This window comes from Drosophila teissieri, chromosome 3L (genome assembly GCF_016746235.2).
Source record: "Drosophila teissieri strain GT53w chromosome 3L, Prin_Dtei_1.1, whole genome shotgun sequence".
Classification (NCBI taxonomy): domain Eukaryota; kingdom Metazoa; phylum Arthropoda; class Insecta; order Diptera; family Drosophilidae; genus Drosophila; species Drosophila teissieri.
Window position 1 is genome coordinate 1,356,249 of NC_053031.1, and position 23,918 is coordinate 1,380,166.

Genomic DNA, 23,918 nt, shown 5'->3' on the forward strand with positions numbered 1-23,918 from the left:
ACCACTGCCTGTGGTCATAATACGCGTAATTTTCCCCTTTGTGGGGATGCGGCGTGTCCTTGGCTGCTGCTTTCACATATTCCACATAATGACTTTTGATTGCTGCGCCATTAAGCATTCTCTTGAATCGGAGTGACTGTTTATCCTGCTTGTCCTGCTGCTCGGCACATCTGTTTGATTTTTCCATTCGCAACCTATGGGCTTGGCCATGACCCTTGGCAGGATGTCGCCGTTTCCCATGGCAACTAGTTAAATGGATGGATCACTGGGGAGAGAGGGTAAATCACTTTGGTAATTCGTTTTGCATTCAATCCAATTCAGAGTGTAGTACATCTGAGTACATTTGAGTACATTTGCCCCCAATTAAATTGTTTCGCCTCACTTTTAACTCAATTGCGTTTACGGAGTTCGTGTCCCCGGATTGTTTACGGCCTTTCAGTGCGCATTCTTTGCATAATTTGATGGCCTGTCAGTCGCTGCTTAGGAAAGTCAAAGAGCAAGTGAGGGACGCGAGACCTTCGCCCATGTGGCCCCACCTCTTGCCGCGCCACCCATAAATTAGGCAAGTTTTTCAATAAACTGCACAAGTTGCGCATACGACGCGTGTTCCCTCGAGAGGAAACTGGGCGGCAGGTTAGTGGCAAGTGGGTGGTGGCAAGTAGGCGGCTGGGGGGCGAAGCCAACTAGGTGCAGCAAATATTGCCACATCAATTGCGGCTGCCCCGCCCTCCTAACCGCACACACATATGCCGCCCCCCACATGCACATCAATTGCGGAGTGCATACACCGAAAGAAACCGCCATAGATAAGAGTTACTATAACTAACTTGGAGTAACTAGAGCTGCAAACTCACTGAAGACATGCAAGAAAAGAGTGTCGGTACAGCTTTAATAGTCAGTTTACATGCTTTATAGTTATAATTTTCATTCTTCCATAAAAGTTTTGTTGCTGTGTAAGACCATTTCCACAGCTTGAACCAGACTGTGAGCGAAGTTCCATCGCCGGCGCCCATAATTCCCCATCAGCCTCGACTGCAATTTCGACTTGTCTCGCAGTTCGAACTGGCAGTCTTGTAATGCCGTGTAATCCTCGAGACAAAAAGTTATTTGCCCAAATGGAACGCAGTGCGATTTGCGCTGGTGGGCAAGGGAGAAGTACACTTCCGCCTCGAATCACCTGCTCTTTATGTTTAATTCTGTTTTTGTTAGGCGCCTCATCCATTTCGCTGCGCACAAAAAACTTTCTTTGCCCGAAAGTTGTTCGCCCAGAAGTTTGTGCAGTTTTCAGGTGTCAAAATCAATTTCGGAGCTGCGATAAAAGGCCGGGAAGTGGGGAAGTGCAAGAGCTGGGAAGCTGGAAAATCCTGGGAAACTGGGGGAAGCTGGGGGAAACTGGCGAGGAGCAGGAAACTTGCGCGTACCTTTGCGAAGAGGAATGCTAATTATGCAGCTTAATGGAAAACAATCGCGAGAAGTCGTGAAAGGGAGTAGCTGTGCGGAAATGCTGCTCAGTTTTTGCGTACTTTTCGGATTGTCAGGGGTGGACGGCACTAATTAAAAGCGACACTCGCGATGCATTTAATTTAATTCCCGCCGATGGCCGTCCATCAATCATGCAATCACTGCCCCCAAGCCATCCCTCAATCCCTCTCTCAATCCCTCCCCCAATCCCTCCCTCAATCCAGCGCTCAATCCATTCGTCAATCCTTCATGCGGGCTACCGAACTCGGTGTTTGAATAAATTCACTTTGCGCCTAATTGAATTGTAATTTTTCATAATCACTCCTAATCCGCATGTCATAATCTTTCTGCTGCGGCGAAACTCCATCGGCTGCACTGTCAGCTGGTTAATTAAAGTACATGAAATACATGAAAATCCATGGATGCCCATTCAAAATCAAATCAAGATGACAGCGCCCAAAGTGCGGGACTCAATTGGGAAATGCTGGGAAAATTCGAATGTTGTAATGTTGTGATGTTGTAATGGCCTGTGGCAAATGTGCAAGTTTCGCAGCTTAAGTCTCTTTCACTGGCATTGTAATCGAAGCCCCAAGTTGTTTTTGTTCATTACTGCAGCTTCTTGGGCTAATTAAAGCTCGGCATTGTCTTTCATTTATGGCTAATAGACAAAGGCCCAAATGTAATTGGCATATTTGCGAGCGAATTTACATTTTGCAAAAGAATCGAGACACAACAATGCACAAACATACTTCTGTTTGCATCTTATTATTATCTTAGGTATTATTACCTGTAATTCAACTCGTTTTTGTTGCATAAAACACATTATTGGCATTTAGCTGGCATGTCAATGAGCTTCAAAGGATCATGTCCTTGTTGCTTAATTAAAACTTATTTAAACAATGCCCAATCAAGTCATCAATCCAATTATTAGACATAAATTCCGCACAGCGCACTTAGCATTTTAAACTGCAACTGAAGGGTCCTTTAAGGTCCTTTGACTCCCTGCCACACAGCAGCCGAGCACTTAGATTGCAATTAGGCCCAAGTAGACTGGGAACTCCAATCGATTGCGACTCGCAGCCCCGTGCCCCTGGCACATCGACACCCCCTTCCCCCCTGGCTGCATGAGGAACCGCTGAAAACCACCTGCCCGCATGGAAAACGGAGCGGCAAACACAGGCAGCACATCCTGCAGACAATGGCGGCCGCCAAATCACACCTTGCTCCTGCTGCCCCTCCTCCTGTCATCTTGGCAAACAAAGTCTTCGGTCGAAGGATAAGAGGGATAAGATGCAGGGATGCAGGGATGCAAGGACGCAAGGCTGCTAGAATGCAAGGATGCTAGGATGCGGATAAGGAGCACACAAATACACAAGCACACACACACACACAGCACACACATGGGCTATCAACTCAATCGCAAACGGAATCGCAGTTGCATCGGCTCTGTTTGTGAACAACTCGAATTACCATTTCGATTCAGTTTTAATGAGATTTGTCGCCGACTGCGAGCGACTCCTCAGCCTCCTCAGCCATCTCATCTGCCAGGACGAGGAGCGTGCCAGAGGTCCTGGCTGAGAGTCCTGCGTTCGAGGCTCTTCTGGGCCACAAGTTATCGGCAGCATGGGCTGCTTGTAATATCGTGTTTTCCGCTCGTTAGCCGCTCCTTTCCCCGCTCCCCACCGCAGCTGGGACTGCTTCGGGCCAAGGGTAGCTGCACTGCCACAAAAAGGGGGTTATTTCTATAAAAAATACTCTTTAAGTAGTTGGTAACATGTATTTCCTGCATCAACAGTAACTTTCACTCATTTACTTGTTCTTCAAATGGGGAAGAAGGGCATATATAATACGATCAAACACTGAAATCCAAAGTTGGTACCCACTTTTGTTCGCAGTGCACCTATATTTTGTGGCGCATCCTTGGCGTTTCTCTTTATCAGCACGGCTGCATCTTTGTTACAAACATGTGACGGGCTGCAGTCCTATGTCTTCTCCCTTTCACCCTTCTCTTCCTTCCTCGGCACCGCCACACTTCGATTATCCTGCGCCTGCGGTCGACAGGTCCTGGCTGCGAGGTCCTAGGTTCGAGTAATTCCTGTTCCAGTTTTCTTATTTCTCCCTCTTTGCAACGCTGCCAGTTGGCCATAAAGAATCACTGAACCAATTAATGCAGTGCGCCGATTTGCCGATGCCCTCGTCCACTTCGGCCACTCCGTCCATCCACAGGAAGTCGAGCTCGTTGTCCATATAGTAGCCCCTTTCCATGTCCTTGTTCCTTGTTCCTGGCTCCTGTTGTTGTGCCAACTTGCGGAACAGGAGCTGCAGATTCTGCGGTTGCTTGCCCCTGCGGCAGTTGCACGTGCCTCCTGGCTTCCTCCCTTTCCCTGGCCACTTTCTCTTGGCTCCTTTCTTCTGATCCCATCAAATTGACTGCTGCCAAATGTTTTCCTCGCTGCGCATTAAGCACACAGTGCTTCACTTGGCAAGTACAGTGCAGCAGGGCTAAGGAGAACCTAGCTGTATGGATTCCTCGCTCCTTTGTGCGCCAACTGCGAGGCAAGACTGTGGTGCCTCATCCCCAGCTCATGCCCATCCTTAGCATAGCTGCCACTTGTTCCGGTGTCGAGTTGCACACGCGCTCCTTGGCTCCTTGGCTCCTCGGCTGCTCGGCACTCTGATTTCCTCCAGGTGCACACATCTGCTCCTGATCCTCTTGCTGCACCCGTCTCCTTGTCCCTCCGCTCCTCTGAGAGCCAAATGAATTGTGTTGAAAATGTTGCTGGTTTATTGATTCGCAGTCGAAATTTAATTGAACCTCCGGCTGCCCGGCCGGGATTTACGAGCCCAGGCAGCAGGATAGCAGCCGCAGCCGCAGTATCTGATGGTGGTCAGGCTCATATTTTGCGGTGCACTAATTAGAAAGTGCATCCACTCGCCCATTTGCCCATTTGCCCACCTGCCCGCCCAACGAAAAACCTGTTTACCTGGCCACGGAGCAAAAGCACACAGAGAAGTGCACGGGTTGGCTCCAAAATCTAATTACTCGATACGGTTGCAGGTCGGCGGAGCAGCAGGAGCACGATCCTGGCCAGCAACTTATCAGCACCCTAACAGGTCAGTGAGCAGCCAGGCACTGGACTCCCTTTGGCCAGTGAGTCCAGGGAGGTGGGAGAAGCAATTCGCTGGCTAGTCAAAATGGGAAACTGCTTTATGGCCAACTAATTTCCACTAATGTAAACTCTCTTTAAATGCTAAAGATGCTAAAAGATGCTCTAAATGAATAAGTATTTGAGGTCCTTCGAAACTCAGAGGGAAATGTTTCGTGTCCCCCGACCCCACATTCCTCACCAGCGCCCCTCGGAGCCCACTTGTCGGGGGTCAAACCTCTGTGCCGTGATTGGGATGCAAAACAATCGGATTCCGAGGAAGCACACCATGTAGAACAATAATAATAAATCTTGCGGTACCGAAAACCAAAACTATTTCGTAGGTTAAATGCCTCGAGAGATCAAAGAGGAGCAGGATCGGGATCGGGAATAAAGGCGAGCCAAGGGGGCGGGGGATGCACTTCCGATTTGCTGGCGGCACACGCGATCCTGTCCTCATTCTCGTTCTCGTTCTTGTCCTCGTCCTCAACGAAAACATCTGTTCCCCGGCCCAAGGATTTCGAGCGAGCCGAGATTTGCCCCTCAATCAGTGCGCTTCCTGTCGGGACAACATGTGTGTGTGTGCGGCGAGGAAAGGAGAGGAGAGTCCTTTGTCCTGGTGTTTACAAAAAGGATGCGCGTGCTGCTGGGGTCGGCAGATGCCAGAGGACAGGGGACAGGGGACAGCGGACATGGAAAGCAGATTGAAATGATCGAATTTGCACATGGATCTTCGTGCGCAGATCGGCATCGCAGTGCCTCTGGCCCGCGTCAAAGGATTTCCCTGCCGCAAAACGGGCGAGGGATGAATGCCAAATTTATAGCTCATTAATGGAGGAAGCCATTTCCATTCTCATTCGCATTGGAGGAGGAGCAGGGGCAGCTGCCTGGGTGTTCCAGCAATTAAACCGTTCCACGTCAAAGTTGCACTTAATCAGGAACGTCGCAGGATCAGCCAGGACATGCCTTGTCACATCCATTAGCGGGTCAATACAAAGAGCGGAGGCTTAAGAGGTTTGGATTTGCACTTGGAGAAAGTCGCTTAACATGTTTGCACATTTTAGAGAAGATATAGGACAAGTACTCTAAAAACAAAGGCATATTATGAAGTAATAAGCATTTATTGATACTATATACAATTTATTTAACTTTAGCGTTTGCTTAGGACAGTTGGCGTTGCTTAATTTGCAAGTTTCTGCAAGGGAGATGTTCCTTTCAGGGACAAACCTTATTTTCCGCAGTGTGTCCTGGCATCAGCTTAATCCCCATCGAGGAGCTTGCAACAGGAGTGTGGTGGCAAGGGGCGTCGAGGAGAAGAGCACTTTGTGTACTCCACAACTCGTTATCGCGTCGCTTAAATCGCTTATTAACCCCGCAGCTGGAAGCGTCAACACTCGCTTTCACTTATTTCCTCCCCGACATCATCGTCGTCGTAATCTCTACCCCATCCCCATTCCCGTACCAATCCCCATCCCATCACCATCCCCATTCCCATTCCCATCCAGCTCCACGCACTTGCACTTGCCGGATATGCTCGAGATGATGTTCCTATCAGATTCCAGCTGCATCCCTCCTCCACATTCTCCTCCTCCTCCTCCTCCTGCGCCTTTCTTCCGGTGATTGTGCCCCTTCTGCCGCCGCTGTTTGGCTTTGTCTCCGCTCTCGGCTGGGGTTTCGGTTTCATCTGGTGCCCCTCCTCCGCTCCGGCCAGCGAAACTCTCGAGCAGTTGGCACGAGCGCTGCCAGGTCGTCCTCCATTGTTCGCCGGCTGAGCTGTGGATGGAAGCTGGAAGCTTCTCCACTCTCTCCACTTGGTTGGCGTCTCGGGTTGCCGGCTTAAGTGCAGTTGAGGTTGTTAATGGCTCGCTTTCGGTGCTTATGCTCCTCCAAGCTGGAAGGCTGGCTAATCGAAGTTATCGTTGCGGGGCAGGAACTTCGGGTGGGCTGAGTGGTGTCCAGATGAATTTATGAGTTTGAGTTTAGGGTTTGATTTCATTCTAAGCTCGAAAGATACAAGTGAAAGTATTTCATTGACTTTCCCAAGTTTAGTTACAGAAGAAGTTGCAGCAAAAGTGGCTTTTGCTCTAGTCAACCATTTAAATGTTTCAATAAGGTAGATATTTGCTATTATGTTGCATTCACATGATTCACTCCCTTGCAACTCGTTCGAGTGCGATAATTCCATTCACAGTGCCTTTCATTCATATTCACTTACACTTTGTTTCGTCGTTATTTATTTGCGTTGAAATACCTGTGCCATCTGAGTGATTGGCAAATCGCAGGGGAGGGCTGTTCTTTCTGCAGTCCAGAGTGCATTAATCGCGAATTGGCAAAAACGATACAGAAGCCCCACGCGATGCAATGCGATGGTCTGGAATGGAAAATGCGAATGGGAATGGAAATGCATTGGCTGAGTGGTGGAAACTGTCCCCCAAAATGGGAAACCCCAACCCGTTCGGCGTGCGAGTGAAAAGTAATCCAATTGAATTAAAATGGAACTGAGGGCGATTTGGCAGGTGTTTAGTCTTCGCGCATTGGCTCTGATTCTACATTTAAATTTCTGCTTTTTACAGCACCCTCTTCAGCGCGGGCTGCCTTTGTTTTGCCTTGGATTTGATTCGATTCGATTCAATTTGGTTTGATTTGATTTCGATTTCGATTCCGTTTCTCACTTTTTATTCCGCTCCCTTCTGCTGTTCTGCTGCTGCTGCTGGCAGAACATCCGCATTAAAAAGTTTCGTCTATTCGAGCGGAAATCAAAAAGTTTTATTGAGTAAGGGACAGCGGCCTTGGCGGATGGCGATGGGTGTTTTTTGGAAGGCTGTACTTATGCAGCTGAAATGCTGGGAAATCGAATAGAAATTTATAGCGAAATAGGGGGAAAAAGCGCAGGAAGAGGCAGGAACAGGGCAGCTGTCGATGCATTTTATTGCCACGTCCTGCGGACAAACATGCAGCCCGAAAATGGCGAGGAAAATCAGGGCGGACACGTGCAGGAGACGCGAATTTCCGATTTCACACTGCGTCGCGTTCGGTGTCTTAAAGTCATTCCCGATTTCCCCCAGAATGTTTGTTTACTCCAGCAATTTGCATTTCAATTCATTCAGAATTTTCGTTGCCACAGTTGAGGGAAGAAGAGGAGAGAGGGTTGCGTATACGCCTCGTTGAACGCAAGTAAAACTGATTAATTGCCTTGCAATTAATAATGAGGAACGGTAAATGGCAGGTAATAAATCGCCCAGCTCCCTACGGAGCTCATCTGCAAAGTGGAGGGTCATTGGGGCACCTGGAGCAGTGGAGCGGTGGAGCAGCGGACCAGTGGGAAAATATGCCAAAGCTGGACAGGGTGATTTAGAAGAATTCGCCTGCACCGAATGCGGATTGTGTTTATGCATCGCAAAGAGATATTTAAGGGAAATCATTGGGAGTGCACTGCGTGAAACTTGCCACTTGGCAACCCGAATTGGGTGAGAGGTCAACGGTCAACTGGTCAACGATCTGGCCATCGAATACTGATTGCTTTATTGCCATGCTTGTTTACTACGCTACTACTCCATTCAGTTCCTATTTCTCATGCTAAAAATAGCTGCTTCTTTAGTTGTTAGTACGCTTCTTTAGCACTTAATTACTTTGATCTTGTTTAAGTACTCTTAAAGTACCTTCCTTTACTTATTATTAAGTAGTGCGACCTATGTCAACCAATGCAGCCACTCCTCCTGCCCTGTAGTAGATCATCTTTAGTGAAGTCTTTCCATGGAATACCACTAAGATGCCCAGTCAATTAGAAGATGATTTATGAAGTCCGCCCCCCGAAACCGCAGGAGCAAGATCTATTGCCACCTTTCTGGCTGCTGCACACCACCAGTGACTGATGATGGTGCCTAAAAGGTTCCCCCACTCCCGCAGCCTCCTCCTCCTCTCCGCTCCCAACCTTGATAAACATATTTCCCCCCCCCTCCCTCGCTTTTCCCGAGACTTCTGTTCCGGCTGCGCCTGCGCACTCTAATTTTTATTGCACCCTGAGGTCGCGGCTTCCTCGCTTCCCTTGCCGCCTTTCACCCGCACTTCCCCCGCTTTCCCCGCTTTTCCCCGGTTTTCCCCAAGTACACTTTTTATGAATTGTCTGCCGCCTGTTGTTGTCGGTTGTTTGTTTTCTTTTGGCTCTTTGGAACGCGCTATTAGCATAAGTTGCTTGTTATTGCTTTTCTATTTTCGGTGCCAGCTCCCTCGAGTGCAATTCAATTCCCTGTGATTTCCCTGTGTATCTCTCTCTGTGCATTCGACTCGAGAATCTCGAATCTCAGCCGACAAGTGTTTCTGTCTCTAAACGAAGAAAAGGGAATTATCTGCGCTGCGATTGCGCTGAGTGGCCTCGAAAATTGAACTCTGCTTTGAAGTTTTCTTGTTTTTCTGCCCAAAAACTGCAGCTGGAGTTCAGGAGAGCAGCAGGGGAAATTTCCCGGGCAGGTGTAACTAAAAATATATAGGATTATTATGTTAAAGTTGCCTGGTTTCAAAGTTCCATTAAGCTGTGCTTGTAAGATTATGGTTGTATTGTGAAGTTGGAATAAAAAACTTGGGATCACAATTATAAAACTATTTTCATGGCAAAACAAACAAAGCGAGGAGTCCCCTGAGAATCCATGAATTCCCACAGATTAATCACACTGACTGTTGCCCCTTACTTCCACTATACCACCTAAATTCCGACGGTTGCGCCTCATTAGCCACGACGTGTTAGCCATTAGGACGTCAGTTTACTTGGCTTAGGCTTCATTCTACCCCTTCTGTTTGCTAGGGACCTACCCCTAACCCTGCAGCTCGGAGGCTTATTAATGATGTGGTTGCGACTTGATGACTCTGTGGGCCTCGCATCTCTGTTTAACGGACAGCGGACAACGGACAGCGGACAAGGCGAATGGCAGGTAGCGCGGGCATCTCAACTGCCTGCTGTATCTCACTTTTCCACTCTTCCAATCACAGACGAGCGAGTGAGGGAGATGGGAAGACCAGAACTCAGAATCCAGAATCTAGAATCAAGAACAGAGCCCAGAAACGGGTTTTGTAACCTGACCCAAAAAGCCCTGGTCATCCGCAGATGCTGCCTCTTTCCAACTGGGCACCAGAGTGTGGCAAGTGGACTGGACGCAACTGGCAATCGCCATTGCTGCAGCTCCGATCGGAGAGACCACGCCCACGCCCACTGCTATTGCAACTGCTTTTTTCGGTCATTTGGACATGCAGCTTGCTGGTGCAACATATTTTGATTTAATTAAAAACCATGCTAAACGAAAGGAAACCGGAAAATTAAAGGAACAGGGGGCGGACGGTGGGAGAACTTCAGGAGGCACTTGCAACTTTGTGTTTTCAGATTTCGAAGGAAGTCAGAAGTGGCAGCTACAGGATAGCAAACTGAAGGATATCCTGTAGAGTAGGATAAATAAGTAAATATTAAGAAATGTATGAAATTTGAGAGAAGATATCCGTCTTTTGCAGTGCTATAATCCCTTTTATCGCACACCTCGCCATCAGCCCAAGTAACCCCAACAGAGAGGGGGGCTCATAGGGTAGCAGAAGCCCATGAGAAGGGATAAAGTTAATCTGCCGAAATTGCAGAGTGGGTGGAAGAGGAGAGGGGAGCCGGAGGAGCGGGGATCCAGAGATGTCCGACGCTTGTGGTTGCGGCTAGGATATGGATATGTGCATGGATATATATGTATATGGATATACATGTATGGTTATATGTATAGATATGTGTACGTGCGGAGTAGAGGGTGCCAAATATTTAATTCGAATGTAAATTCTGCATATGCCAGGACTGTCAAATGCTCGGCTGCACTCGGAGCTATCCACTGACCACCCGCCCCCTCAACTTCTGCCCGAAATCGGCCAGCCAATTTCCCGACTTGTTTCTGCCCAGTCAATAAAACCAGTCGGTTGACGTCACAATTCTCCGGTTTTGGCCATGGCACGAATTGTGCCCACAGTGACATTCTCCTAATCCCAGAAACACACTGCTGTCTTCATTGCTCATCTTCTGCGCTCCAAGATCCTGCACACAGTGAAAAGCCAAGCACTTTCCACTGAAATCATCATAAAAGAGATGTTTGCAAAAGCGTTTTGTGTGTTCAGTTTTAATGAAGTAAGGATACTCTCATTGTAGTGCATTTATATTAAGAAGTTAGTCGGAATTAACATTTAATTTATATTTCCCAACCCATTTAGGGTTATTTTTAGAGATTACTTTCTGCATTTTTCGGTTTCCATGTGTAGAGCTCTTCCACGTTTCCCTCTGCGAGTGAAAAGTCAAGGAAACCAGCGGCACCTTGACTTCCGCTTTTCCCCCGTTTTCGTTTTCGTTTTCATTTAGTTTTGGGCCGCGTTCGGAGTTCGGAGGTCGGTGCTCCTGCCGGGCTTAAATTCCCATTTGGCCAGGACCAGCAAGCAAAGGATCCAAGTATTTTCATACAATTAGGCAGCGGGGATGGCAGGGGGATGGCTGGAGGGGGCTGGAGGGGGGCAGGGGTAATTCCAACGCAAATATGAACTCCACATTTGACTGCCGAAAACTTGGACAAAACTTTCGGCCAAGCCACTCACGAGCGGGGGGGAAGGGGGGGCAGGGGGACGGGAGGGGTTCGGGTCTAGTTATTTTGTTTCATTTCGGGTAAATTGCATTTTATTTTGGCCTGCAATGTGGGGCGGAGAGGGGTGGGGGGCGTTGTGTGCTTCTAAAACGTTTCTTGCCTGCAGTTTGAATCTTATGCAAATATTTTTGGGCTAAGCTTTTCCAAATGGCATTGGCCGTCCAACGAAAGGAGTCCATTGTGTGCGGGCCAAAAGGACGAGAGATGGCTTCCAAGTGGGCCATGTGTGAGAGCGAGACGGAGCGCAGGACGAAGGCAGCAGGAGGCAGGAGGCAGGATGAGGCTGGATATGGTGGCCCAAAGGAGCTACCAACGTTTTATGGCTGAAATATAAACTCTAATGGATTTCATTTGAATGGTTTACATTGAATTAATGGACAGGGCGCAGTTGCTCTGCCAAAGTTTTCCCACAGAACTCCAGGATACTACGGCTCCTCGTCCTGCGATGCGATGCGAAAAAGAGTTTTGGGATGCAAAGCCTGCATTTGAGCAGCTGATGGATGGATTTCCATGCGGAAAAGCCAAAACTTGAGGCGGCCCAAAATGTGCAGAATGCGTAATTGTTTGTTTTGAATGCGTCTGCGTCTCTGGGGAGGGAAATCGAAATGTTTACTTAGCCGCGCAAATTAATCGGGCCAATAAACCATTAGGAGGACTTTTCCGGTAGTACTTTTCCACGTCGCTACGCCGTTTATTTGTTTTCGCATTTTATTGAATGGAAATTTAGCTCATTGATGAGTTTTACGTTTTAAGTTCAAATGGGGCTTTTCAAAAACTTTTTTTTAAAGTTAATTCCCGGTTTTTTGTTTAAAATTCGAGTGTTACTTGTATAAAAACCAGAGTGTGAATATATATGTAAGTGTGATGCACAAATAGCTGACTCTATTTCACCAGCGATCATGAATGATCGTGTTGCGCTGCCGCAGTCATTCATCTTTGCGTGCACCCCCCTTCCCACCACTAGCACTTCCCCTTCCTCCTCCACCAACCAGTTTCCACCTTTCAAAGCCGAAGCCAACACTTGTCTGCGAACATGTTGGAGCGCCGCTCTCTCTTATACTCACTCTGCTACGCAACGTGTTCGAACAGCTGTTACAACAACTGAGAGACGCAGCAGCGCAACATGTTCGGCCGTATAAGAGCGCGCTGCTGCTTGTTGTTCTATGCTGCTGCTGTTGTTGTTTTGTTTGCCTTGGTTTGCTGGTTTGCTGGTTTGCTTTGCTTTTCCGTCGCTTTTATGGGCGCAACTTTGTTGTGCCCACTGTGCATCGGATGCATCGGTTGCGTTCTATCTGCTAGATACTGAGATACTTAGATACTCCATTCCATGCGTACTTCCATTCCCGAGATACTCGCATCGGATACTTGCATTGGCATTGTTGTTTTGCTTCCTCCTCTTCTTGCCACTTCTTGTTGTTTGTTATTATGCGGCAGGCGTTGCATTCCTTAAACATTCGTACTTCTTGGCTTGTGCCCTCTTCCTTTCGGATTTCTCAATAAAATTACTCCCGGCCACTTTCCGTTTTCCGTTTCCCCTCTCCCCCCCTTCTGCACACTCTTCAATTTGTATGCGCGGAGTGTGTTAATAAAGGGGTTTTTGGGGGGAGGGGGGATACTATGATGTCTAGAGTTAACTTACAGAATGAATCGCGCAATGACAATGATGGTGATGGTGATACTCGCAGCTGCAACAGATTGTGTCCTCTGTCTATGCCTCTGTCTCTGTCCCACTCACTGCATCTGCCTCAATTTGCCATTAAAACACAGTGATCATAAACATTTTCGCAGATATTAATACTATGTAACTTGTTTGCGTTGGCGGCATACATAGAATATTTTTGCTTCCATCTTATTTTTGGCTGCCGCAATGAACAAAGTATCATCTGCAGAAAGTGTTTCATAAACCGCTGCTTTTGTTTGAGTATATTTATAGAAATATTGATCATAGTATTTATAGGAAGTGCTTCAATGCTATTTTCGTTTCGCCGATGACGATTTTCCTAAACAATTGCTTAGTTTAAGTAGCTGAACTTTGGAAGTACATGAATGTTCTACCTCTATGCTACTGTACCTCGAGTTTCGTCCTTTTTTATGGTTTTTAATGTCCATATCCCTGCCCTCCCTGTCGCTCCGCCACCTGCCCTCTCTTTCCTGCCGTCTGCAACGGAAGCAGACAGAGTGGTAGGGGTTCGCGGAGTTCGGGGGGGCGGTGCATGTCATAATAATTATTATATGTTGCAAGAAGCAAAGGCCACGGAGGGCGGAGTGGAAGAGGGCAGAGGGAAGCAGTGCGAAAAAAGAGGAAATTTGAGCAGCGGCATGTGGCAGAGGCAGGTGAGGCCGCAAAACTAGTTGGCCGAAATCCTTGATTTCCTCGCTCTCTTCCTGCCACAGGATATCTGAGCAGCTAGCCATCTCTTTCCGCGGCACGAGCAGCAAACAAAATAAACAAACTAAACAACAACACGCACGAGAAGAAGGCGAAGCGAAGGAGAAGTGACAGTGGCGTCCGCAGGATTTGGTGAAGGGGTTTTTATTCACACTTCATATGCTTATATTTGAAAAATTAAGTATGCGCCGCGTTTACCCCACATTTCAATGATTTAAGTTAAGTTAGGATTTACCACAAAACCCTATGAATTTCTCTGCCTACGTCACTGCATGTCACTGTTACTTTTGTTGTTTTTCGTGTTTTTGTTGCTGCGAACATCTGTTTGATTCGCCCCATCCCCTTCACGCCCCCCTCACCACCAGCGGTAATCACATTTTATTGGATTTTATTTTGCGTGCCTTAAATCGCCTAATCGCCTTTGTTTTTTTTTTGCTGTACTCTTCGGCTTATCTGTGTTTTGCATAAATCGCTTTTTGGCTTTGCTTTTTGCTGGCTGTTTGAATTTGTTTGATTTTTGTTGTAGCCTCTTTTGTTATTCTCGTGTATTTTGTGATTTTTTGTTATTTTAGTGATTTTTTATTTTTGCTTTGCGCAATATTTTCACCTTGTTTTTGTGTGTATTATTTTTGGCTTTTATGATTTTTTCTTTGTTTTCGTTTCATTTTCTTCGCGTTTTTTTTTCTGCGGCTCCGAGGGACGGCAATTAAACACGTTGAAGAAAATATAAAAAATAAATGGGCGAGAGTGAAAATGAGCGAGGAGAAAATATATACAAAACACCACGAAACAATAACAGCTTAAAAAACTGTCTTTTTGGCCGATGCAATTTTTATGCGCAAATGTTTATCCTGCGTTTTCTTTTTTACGACCGTGCAAAATGAAATTTGATTGCAAGTGTTTTCTTTGGTCGCTCGGGAAAAACACTTGCCGCACTAGATAGTAATTATAAGCTTTTCTGGTTGCTCTTTCGCATTTATTGCTACCTTTTAAGCCAAAGTACTTGGTGGCATTTTAGATTATGACACCAAAGGGATGCGCTACCTTTTTATAGTAACTATCAAGTAATTGAGAGCACCCCCATACTATCAGTTTTCCTATCGGCACCCTTAACTCTGTGATCTGAGATCCTTAGACCTAATTCATCTCGAAGTCAGTTCGAATCCAATCAACGCGAATCGAGTTGGGATTCGCAAGCGGAGTGAGTGAGATAGGCAGTGCGTGTGCGTGGGAGTGAGAGGGGACTAGGCGGTACAAAGGGTCCAGGCAGCGCCCTCATCAGCTGTCAGCGGCAGCGGAATGAGGCCCATTTGATGAAGATGTTTCTGCAATTGTTAAGTGTATCTGCGCCCTTTCGATGTTTGCTGTTTGCTATCTGCTATTTGTTATTTGTTATTTGCTATTTGCTATTCGAGCAGAGAGATGAAGAAGGCCACAACACATCAAAATTGTACTCGATATGTTAACAAGTCGAGATACAAAAGAGATGACTACTCGTAGTCCCAAGAGATGCCAGAGATAGCCCACATAAATAAGTATCTCGTGGCTGGTAGCTCGTATCTCGTATCTGGGCGCTTGTATCTTGTATCTTATAGCTCGCATCTGATGGATGCACCTTTTGACACCCAATAAACAAGGCGAAAACAGCAGCTGAGACCGAAGCGATTTGATTTATTTTTCAACTTTGAATGTCGCCAGCGTTTTTGTTTTACCAAAGGGAAAGTGGTGGCAAAGCTATTTTATTTTACATCCAACTAGATACTAAGATCAAGTTGCCAACAAATAGATATTAGATATGAAAATAATTAGTCAGATATGTAGATAAAATCAATTTGCAAACAAATATATATAAGATATGATAATAATTGGTTAGATACATATGTAGATGGTTTTGGATACCCCATTAAAAGTGTAAGCCCAAGCCTTTTTTGCTGTTTTCCCTAAATTGTTTACCACTTGGCAATGCAATAACGGAGTTAATTAGCCAAAAAGGGAAAACCCTGTTTTGCAAATGGTTCAAAGGGGAATGGTGGTTTTTGAGGGGGATTTTGGGTGTGCTAACTTAATAAGTGACTTGTTAATTATCAGTCGGCGGCTGCATCTGCAACTGTCTGCCTTTCCTTCTCTGTCGCACCTGCAGCTGCCGGTAAAAGCCAGCTGGCTCCTGGCTATCCCTCTCGCTCTCCCTCTCACTTCCTCACGCGACTCCTTTGGCAGTACCGTTCACCGGATGGCGGCCAAAAGCGAAAAGCCACGACAAAGGAAAACTTGGCAACACGCTCGAACTTCGAACATGTTTGCTGCACCTGGCTTTATTGTTCAAAGGGTGGCTCGAAGGGGGAACAGGCGGCTGGCAGGGGGCTCTTCTTACCTTGGCCAACAAGAGCCGGCTTTTCGAAAGGGGTGCAAAATGGAAAAAAAGCAAACACACACACCACACACACACACAACTAACAGAGCGCACTATACGGTAAGGAGGCTCTACCCCTTTCGGTTTTGGCCAGGCCCGGCACTTTGCGAATCTATAAAAGTATCGGGCCGCATAAAAAACGAGCTCAGTTGTGAACGGTACTTTGTAACGGCAACCGGCGGCAGCACGCGCGACTAACGGTTCGCTGGAAAAGTGGTGGAAAACCCCTGCGGAAAAACTAGACAGAAAAGCAACGAGCACTAGCACCGCCAGCCATTCCATTTACTGCTCGGATCCACAGCCGCAGTAACTCGTCGCTCATCCTCGGAAGGAATAAAACAGATCCTGCATTCTGCATTCTGCATCCAGTTCCCATAATCCTGCCCCCGGATGGCCTGAAAAGAGTCAACCATTTCGTCACCCCTCCCGTTGGTGAGTAATAACACCCCCGCCTCGGGTGCACCAGTCTCAATCCGCATCTATTCCATATTCCATATCTCACCCTCGGAGATCCCGACAAAAACCCCGAAAAAATAAATCCATCGGCTTAAAACTTGGCAAAACTCGGCTCCAAACTCAGCCATGCTGAGCTGAACGTATTTGACTAGAGCGAGCACTGAAAAAAATAAGAGAGACTCCCGAGTTCTTCGTATAGTGAGGGTAAAAGTTATCGGATTGAACTGGGTAAAGCAATAAACTGCTGGTTAATATAGTACTTATTTCTAACTTCCCTTCTTTACTTGCGTTAGTTCCACTTATACGTGCTCTATTGAAACCGAAACCAGTCACCCAATTTTAGTCTCAGTGCATGCAAATCTGCATCTGTCAGTGCGGCAGCAGCTTCAGCATCAGTATCTGTGTCTGCTTTGTATCTTTTGGGTTGTAAAAACATCTGTGCTTGTCGTTCGGCATCCGTATTTGCCGCATTTGCTGCCGTTTGCAACCAACTGCATTCCACACCAACCATACTCCCATACACCCACTGCCACTAGTCCCACATTGCGTATACGCAACGTGGAAACGTGGAGGGCTGGCGAGTGGAGCGCGGGTTTAACTAAAAACCGTTTGCGCCCGAGCTGTCAGCAAATGGCAAGCACTTTCCGTTGAAATCTCCCCCGGGGTAGCCGCTTTTCATGTGGGCTGCCCTGCTCCATTTTCGATATCTTTTGTGGGATCTCGGACAAGTGCTACTTCTGGCCAGCAACTTCTTGGCCAGCTACTGGTTGGCTGTTCGGTTTCCATTGTCTTCGATTGTCTTCGATAGTCTTGGCTCGAATGGAAACGCAAGTGCGTGTAGGCAGGAGTGGCCAACGATCGATGGAGAGGGTCCAAGAGGTGTTGCTACAGAGCTCCACATTCCGTGTGGGCGGACTTTGAGCTCCCAGTTTGGACATCCATCTTGCCACCAAACCAAACCAAACCAAGTTCGTGTGTCTCCGGGGCGAGAAGCTTCCACATTTGGCTCACTTTTGTTTACACTTGGTGTTTGATTTATTTACGCAGTCTCCATAAGTATTTCATTCAATCGCATCGATGCGAATTTTATTCACTTTCCGAATTCTTGTTTTCCCCATTGTTGTTTGTTGTTTGCCTGGGAAACTTTTGCCAAAAGAGAGACGAGTGCCGAAGACTCGAAATTATCATGAAAATCGAAATCAAAATCAAAAACGAAAAAAGCGATTCAGATACACAAATCATGGACTCAATGACAGGGGAGGAGGTGGGGCTGCCTTGGGCTTTTGTCACTGGCGAAGTTTTTGGTTTTTTGTTTATTGTTGAGTGCATGGAAATACGAAAAAATTAATGCGTTGGCTATTCTTGAAAAAATCGTACGCAATGCATTTTAATTTTTCTTGTCTGCTGTTCGTTTTTTGTTTGTAAATATATAGTTTTTAAATGTGTCAAGTTTGCTTTTATACACGCCACAGTGAAGCGGCAGTTCCAAAAATAAAAACAATATAGCGAAACAAACAAAAAAGGGCAAAAAGACCCACAGACCTGATTTCAGGGTGGCTTAGTTTTGTTTACCCAATTTCGGGCCACTTTTCTTTTACCATCGTGTGCAGAAGTGGAAAAGTTATGTAGAGATATGGGTAAAAGTTTCGTAAGTCATATTTGGATCAAAGGAATACGCAAAGCTAAGCTGCGAATTAAAATTACTATCCAACTCGTAAAACTTTAATTACCATTTACCATTTGCCACTTCCTCTGAACTGAATGTTGGCCAAACTTCTGACTGCCATTAAATTCAGCCACTGATTTGTGTTCTCCCCCATTTCCCAGCGCCATTTCAACGCAGAAGTCAACAGTTTATAGTGTTTAATCATTCTTAAGCTGTCGCCAGCTCCCCTCTCCACCCCCCTTCGCCCGCCCCTTTGGAGCACCTTTGACCTTCATTAGTGTCAGACCCTCTCGCATTCGCATTAATCTAGGCAGACGCTTCAAGTTGAGCTGTTGCAAAGACAATGGCTCAAGCCGTTTTGTAGTTTGTCTTCTCGGCCAAGGTGCACACGCACACTCCAGATACAGATACAGATACAAACTGAGCTGATGGTATCTCTGAGATACTCGCACAAACGCATACAAAACAGGGCTAATAAATCAGTGCACTTTATGCTTGAGAAGCGAAATGATATTGTGCAACGAGGTTTTATTTGTGCTCTGCACAGCCAAAATAAAATCAAATATTTTAATCTTTTAAGCTAATCATAAATTTTGTTCTTTGGGATTAGCTTTTAAACAAGAGCAAGTATATTACACTAGTTAAAGCTCAAGAAATTGAATAAATTCCGCAAGAAATTGCCGGATTATGCAACTGTTCGAAGTTGCACCCCCGCCACGCCCCTTTCTGAGGCGCCCCAAAGTCGCAGGGCGACACAAACAAAGAACTCGAGTGGCGTGTGTGTGTGGCACAAAACCGAGGCGAAACGAAAAGTCCGAAAAACCAACACAACACACACACACACGCGGCTGAAGGAAAACCTTCGCGGCGGAAAAACAAAAAACTAAGCAGAGCAGCGATGTGAAAAGTTGAATGCCTAACAAGTTGAAACACGCTAAAAATGCGAAAAAAGATCCGCACAAGAAAATAAATAAAGAAAAACAAAGCCCAAAGATGGAGCACACAATAACAATAACACAAACAACAACAAGAACAATGACTCGGAAAATGTGGAAATGTCTTGGGAACCTTGCAAAATGGATGAAGCCGCCGTTGTTGTAGCTGCAGTTGGCTGAATTAGATAAAAGTTTAGGAAATGTTTATGCCAGAAGTAAGGCGCAGATGAATAGTGAAGCAACTCCTTTTTACCAAATACCCTTGATGGAGCTGGAATCCTCATGGCAGCTCGGAAAACTCTGCAAGTGCTGTGCGTAATTGTTTAATGGGCAAACTCGAATTCTGCTTATTAAAAAGAGACTTGCTAGGTGAAAACTGTTGTAAGAAGCATCCACTTTGCATTTGCTAGATTTCCACCCAAGATTTAGCTCACAAATCGTTTATAATATTTTGTAATATAGTTTGTAGTGTCATTTCCAGGGTACTTTACCCGCAGTGCCAAGCATTTCCTGCAGATTTATTTTTATATTTGTAACCTCAGGTGGCGAGTGATGTGTGGGGAAGCAGGTGAGGTGTAGGATAAGGCAACCTGGCAAATGGCAGGCGGAAATGCACCGAAAATAAATGTGGGTAAAAGTGCCAAGGAGAAGTGGGTAGCTGTGTTTGCTCCTCCTCGTCGGGGACTTTAGTTGCCATTGCAACTGCAGTTGGAGCAACGTTTTCTACACCTAAATAGTTCACACCAAACGCAGAAGGGGTTCTTCGGGGTGAAAGAACAGGGGCGTAGCTGCGGGGGTGCGGCCGGAAAAGTGCCTAACCAGCGCAATGTGCAAATGCAAATACGAATGCGAATGCGATTGCGGCTGAAACTGCGACTGCGGAATATGAATCACAAGAAGCGGCGGCAGCAAAGTTAAAAAGTGCAGCCACCAAGGGAACTCCGCACACTCATCGCTTATCGGCGATTTCCCCCCCAACCCCTTTCACCTGTCTTGACCCCTCGCCGCCCCCTTTCATTCATCAATGTTGTTCGCCAGAGGTGAAAATTTCGTGCGCGCGTCTTAAACAAAAGAAAACGAGCTGAAAAACCCAAAGAAAGAAGAGCAGCCGAAGATAAGACAACAAAGATTCGCGGACTGGCGATAAACAAAAACAAAGGCAAACAAATGCGAAGACTGCAGTGCAAGCTACAAACAAACATGCTAGGAATGCATCTCACAGATACCGATACACTTACAGTGGCTGCAACCAAATTAGAAATTTCACTTGAAAGAAGCAACGATTCTGATAATTTAGTATCAAAGGGTTATTAGTAAGGATAGTAAGAAGACTATATATTTGCAACATGTTGCAACATGTCATGTTAACAGCCACTTCTGTAGTGAGCCAACTTAGCGAGTGAGCACTGTAGGCCCGCGTCTGACGTGTGAATCGACACTAAACCGTCTCAACAAATGCTGCTAATAGTGCAGCCGAAAAAGAGATTGAAAATTCACAAATCTGGCGAAAAGTGAAACGGAACCCCGCCAGGGTCACAATCTCTTAGAGAACCGAAAAACCGAACCGACCCAAACCAATCCGAACTGCGTTGAGGTTCTGGTGAGTCAGGCCCACGCAATGCGAACACCTGAAATCCGCATCGATAGGGAAATATGCGAGGAACTCGCAGGGGGCCACGAGCTCGGGGTCCAAAACGAGTTTCACACGGAACGTGGGCCAAAGTCTTTGACGTCAGCAATTGAAGTTGGTCGACAACTATCAAAGCCAAACCATTGACACAATTTGTATAAACAATCGCCATGACGAAGGTGTCACGGATAAGGGGTATTTCCTATTTGCACTGGCTCAAAGTGCGACTCTCATGTGACAAGTATTCACCAGCGGAAGATTGTTCAGCAATGTAATTAATCAAATCTGAGCGACATACCTCAATTGCATAATGCAAAAAACTCAAATTAAATGGGTATATTGGGTGTTTAGTTTCAAAGGAAGGCATTAGTAGTTCAAAAACAAAATCGGTGTGTTATTTGACTTTTAGATTATATTTTCTATTCTTTGTCAAGTCCCCACAATATATTTTCGTTAAACGAAGCACAACAAATATGCTAAAACGGAAACCATTTGATCCAACGCATCGCAGCGTTGTCATGTAGTATTTATGATAGAATTAAGCAAAAATCACGGACAAACCGAACGCAAATCGTTTACAAAGAGTTATCACCGCTATTTGGGTTATTATTTTTGCATAGACACAGTGTGAAAAACCCGAAACAACAAAGCTGAAAAACCAAAATCGAGAAAAAACACAAAAAATGCCCGACAAATAGCACAAAAGATAAAAAAAAGCACATAGAAAACGCATATATGTGAAATCAAATATTCTGGCAATTAAACAGCAGAAATTGTTGGTCGCCGCTGGTTTGTTTGTTAGATTGTTTTTTTTTCCTTTGGGTTTTGTTTAATTTTAATGGTTGCAACCGCAACACGAATTATGCAGATTTACAAACGCCGACAAAAAGGCGAGAAAGTATTTATAATTAAAGCGCTTCTCTTCGAGGGTTCCGATGATCAGCGTTGCATCCGATAGATAGATAGATGGATGCAATCGCAGATGTAGGTACACACGTATCTGGCGGATACCCGGCCAATCTGCATCTGCAAATGACCACAAAGTGAGAGCGTTGCACAGTTAACTCAATTAACTTATAAAATGTAAACTATGCGAGCCAACAGCTACACCATACAGCTCCATATGTGGCTCCAACTCCCAGACGATCTCCAAGCGGAGCTCCAACAACAAGCTCACTGAGCTAAACGGCAACGGTGATTAACTTTTGTCCATCTACCGCAGCGATGGTCGCGTGACTCACGAGCCCAGATAAGCTACGAATATCAGCAGGAAATGCCAAGCATATTTCAGTGAAGCTTTGAAATGTTTCTTAGTAAATTCGCTTTGTATACTATACCCAACTTTGTTTATAAGCTATAAGCTTTACTTAAAGTTGAGTTCCTCAAGATGGTTAATAGATTAACTTACTGCCGATGCACCTGCTCATCTCTAGCGCATTTCACAGTTTCCAGCCTCGGCCCATGCCCACAGTTTTCCATATGTAGATGCGTGCGAAGAGATACGTGGATGTATCTACAAGCTACAAGTTACGCTTTGCAGACTCGCGTACTCACCTGAGCGCGAATAATTACCACGCCAAGAAAGGGGAGCGCAAGGGGCAGCGCGGCAGGTGGCTGGGAAGCGAAGGGAAGGGAGAAGAGAGTAGAGAGGGGGCGGTACAGGTAGGCGCCGCTTGCGTCCAAAGAAGAAGAGGCGGCCAGGGGGCGGAACGTGCCCGCCACCGACTGCGGCAACAATGTTGGCCAGTTGTGCGGTGAATGTCGAGGAAGCGAATGTAGATCGGAATATATCTACCCAGGGGCGGGGCTGGTGGGGCAAGTGGAGCAGGTGGGTCATCGGCGGGTCGAGGGCAGCGCCAGCGGTGCTAATGTGGTTATGAACGCCAGTTGGCAGGTCAGCTCGGCGGTGGAGCTGCAAAGTTCCGTCTTGGACGGCCAACGACGAAGTCGTTGCTAATCGAAATGTGATAATCGGGGCGTGGCAGAGTCCAGTTCATTGAGCTCCAAAGGGGCGGCCAGGGGGAAATTTGCACCGACCACTTCGCTCAGCTATTGAACCCATTAATGACGCCGCTTTTGCTTTATGCGCGCGATTTTCTCGGCTCGTGGAAAGTCGCACGAGAAATGGATCGCACATTAGCTTGGGAAAACTTGACCAGCGGTGACCAGTGGTGAAATCACAAGGGGAAAACGAATGCAAATATTTATTGGAAGAGACCTAGGCACGTTCCTTGGAAAATGTTACTTAGAGCAGAATTTGCAGATCATTCCTTCGTTTGATAATAACATTTGTTTCCCAAGAGAACAGGGGTAAAATAACCCATTTACCTATGATGAGATCTTTAGCTTGTTTGTTTAAGTACGAACTATTTAAGCACCAATTGGAGCTGTCTCGTCTTATAACATTCCTCTTGACTTCTTGTGTTCCCCCTAACTGGTTCCTTCCTTTCTGCCTTCCTGTCTTCTTTCTTCCTTGGCAATCCGTGGTTATGGCCCTGTTTTATTTGTCTTTGGCTCCCAGAGAAAAAAGCGCGAGAACAAAAGGCTTGTCAAGCCATTTTCATTTCCATTACCATTTTCATTTCCATTACCGTGCGAATTCTGGCCGGGCCGCTTTTCATTCGCTGTTTTCTTTTCCTATTAACATTGTTCACTGCACTCACCCACTCAGCGGATTCAGGGCGCATAATTGCCTTTTGATGTTGCTGCTCGCCCTTGGCCATGGCCATGTTGCACCCCTGCTCCTTGCTGACCACTTAAAGCCACATTAATTGTTATGATTTACAATGAGAAGAAATCATAAATTAATTATTCATGGGGCGGCAAACAAGCGGACGGATAAAATTCCTGCCCTGGGTCAATGTTCCATTGGCTGGGCAATTTCCGCGCAGTTTCCTTCCTGGCCGGCCACCAAATCGATGTGGGAATCAGAATCGGAATCGGAGGCAGATCAGCTTCCAATTAGCTAACGGAACTACGTGCAAATCGTTGCATCTCGCGGCAGTCGAGGCAGTGGAAGCAACCGTTCCAGAGCGGCAAAAGATACTTTTGTATCTCGGCGGTAAAAGCGGGTTAATTGATGGCTTTTGCATTAAATTGCTTCACTCGCCACAATCGCCAGAGCAGCTGGGAAAAGAGAAAGAGGGGCGTGGCAGGGGGGCAGCAATTGACCCGCTCG

General features: G+C 46.3%; 1 protein-coding gene across 2 annotated transcripts in view; it reads left to right on the forward strand.

Moving 5' to 3' along the window:
• The window catches only part of LOC122616522 (protein rhomboid), a 37,772-nt gene that overhangs the window by 3,982 nt on the left and 9,872 nt on the right, over positions 1–23,918 (forward strand). The window contains exon 1 of one of the 2 annotated variants that reach the window (XM_043792003.1): positions 16,238–16,485. The exons of the other annotated variant lie outside the window; for it this stretch is intronic. The gene's annotated coding sequence lies outside the window, so the exon portion shown is untranslated. Of the gene's footprint in view, positions 1–16,237; positions 16,486–23,918 lie in introns of those variants that run through there. 2 annotated transcript variants of the gene reach the window in all.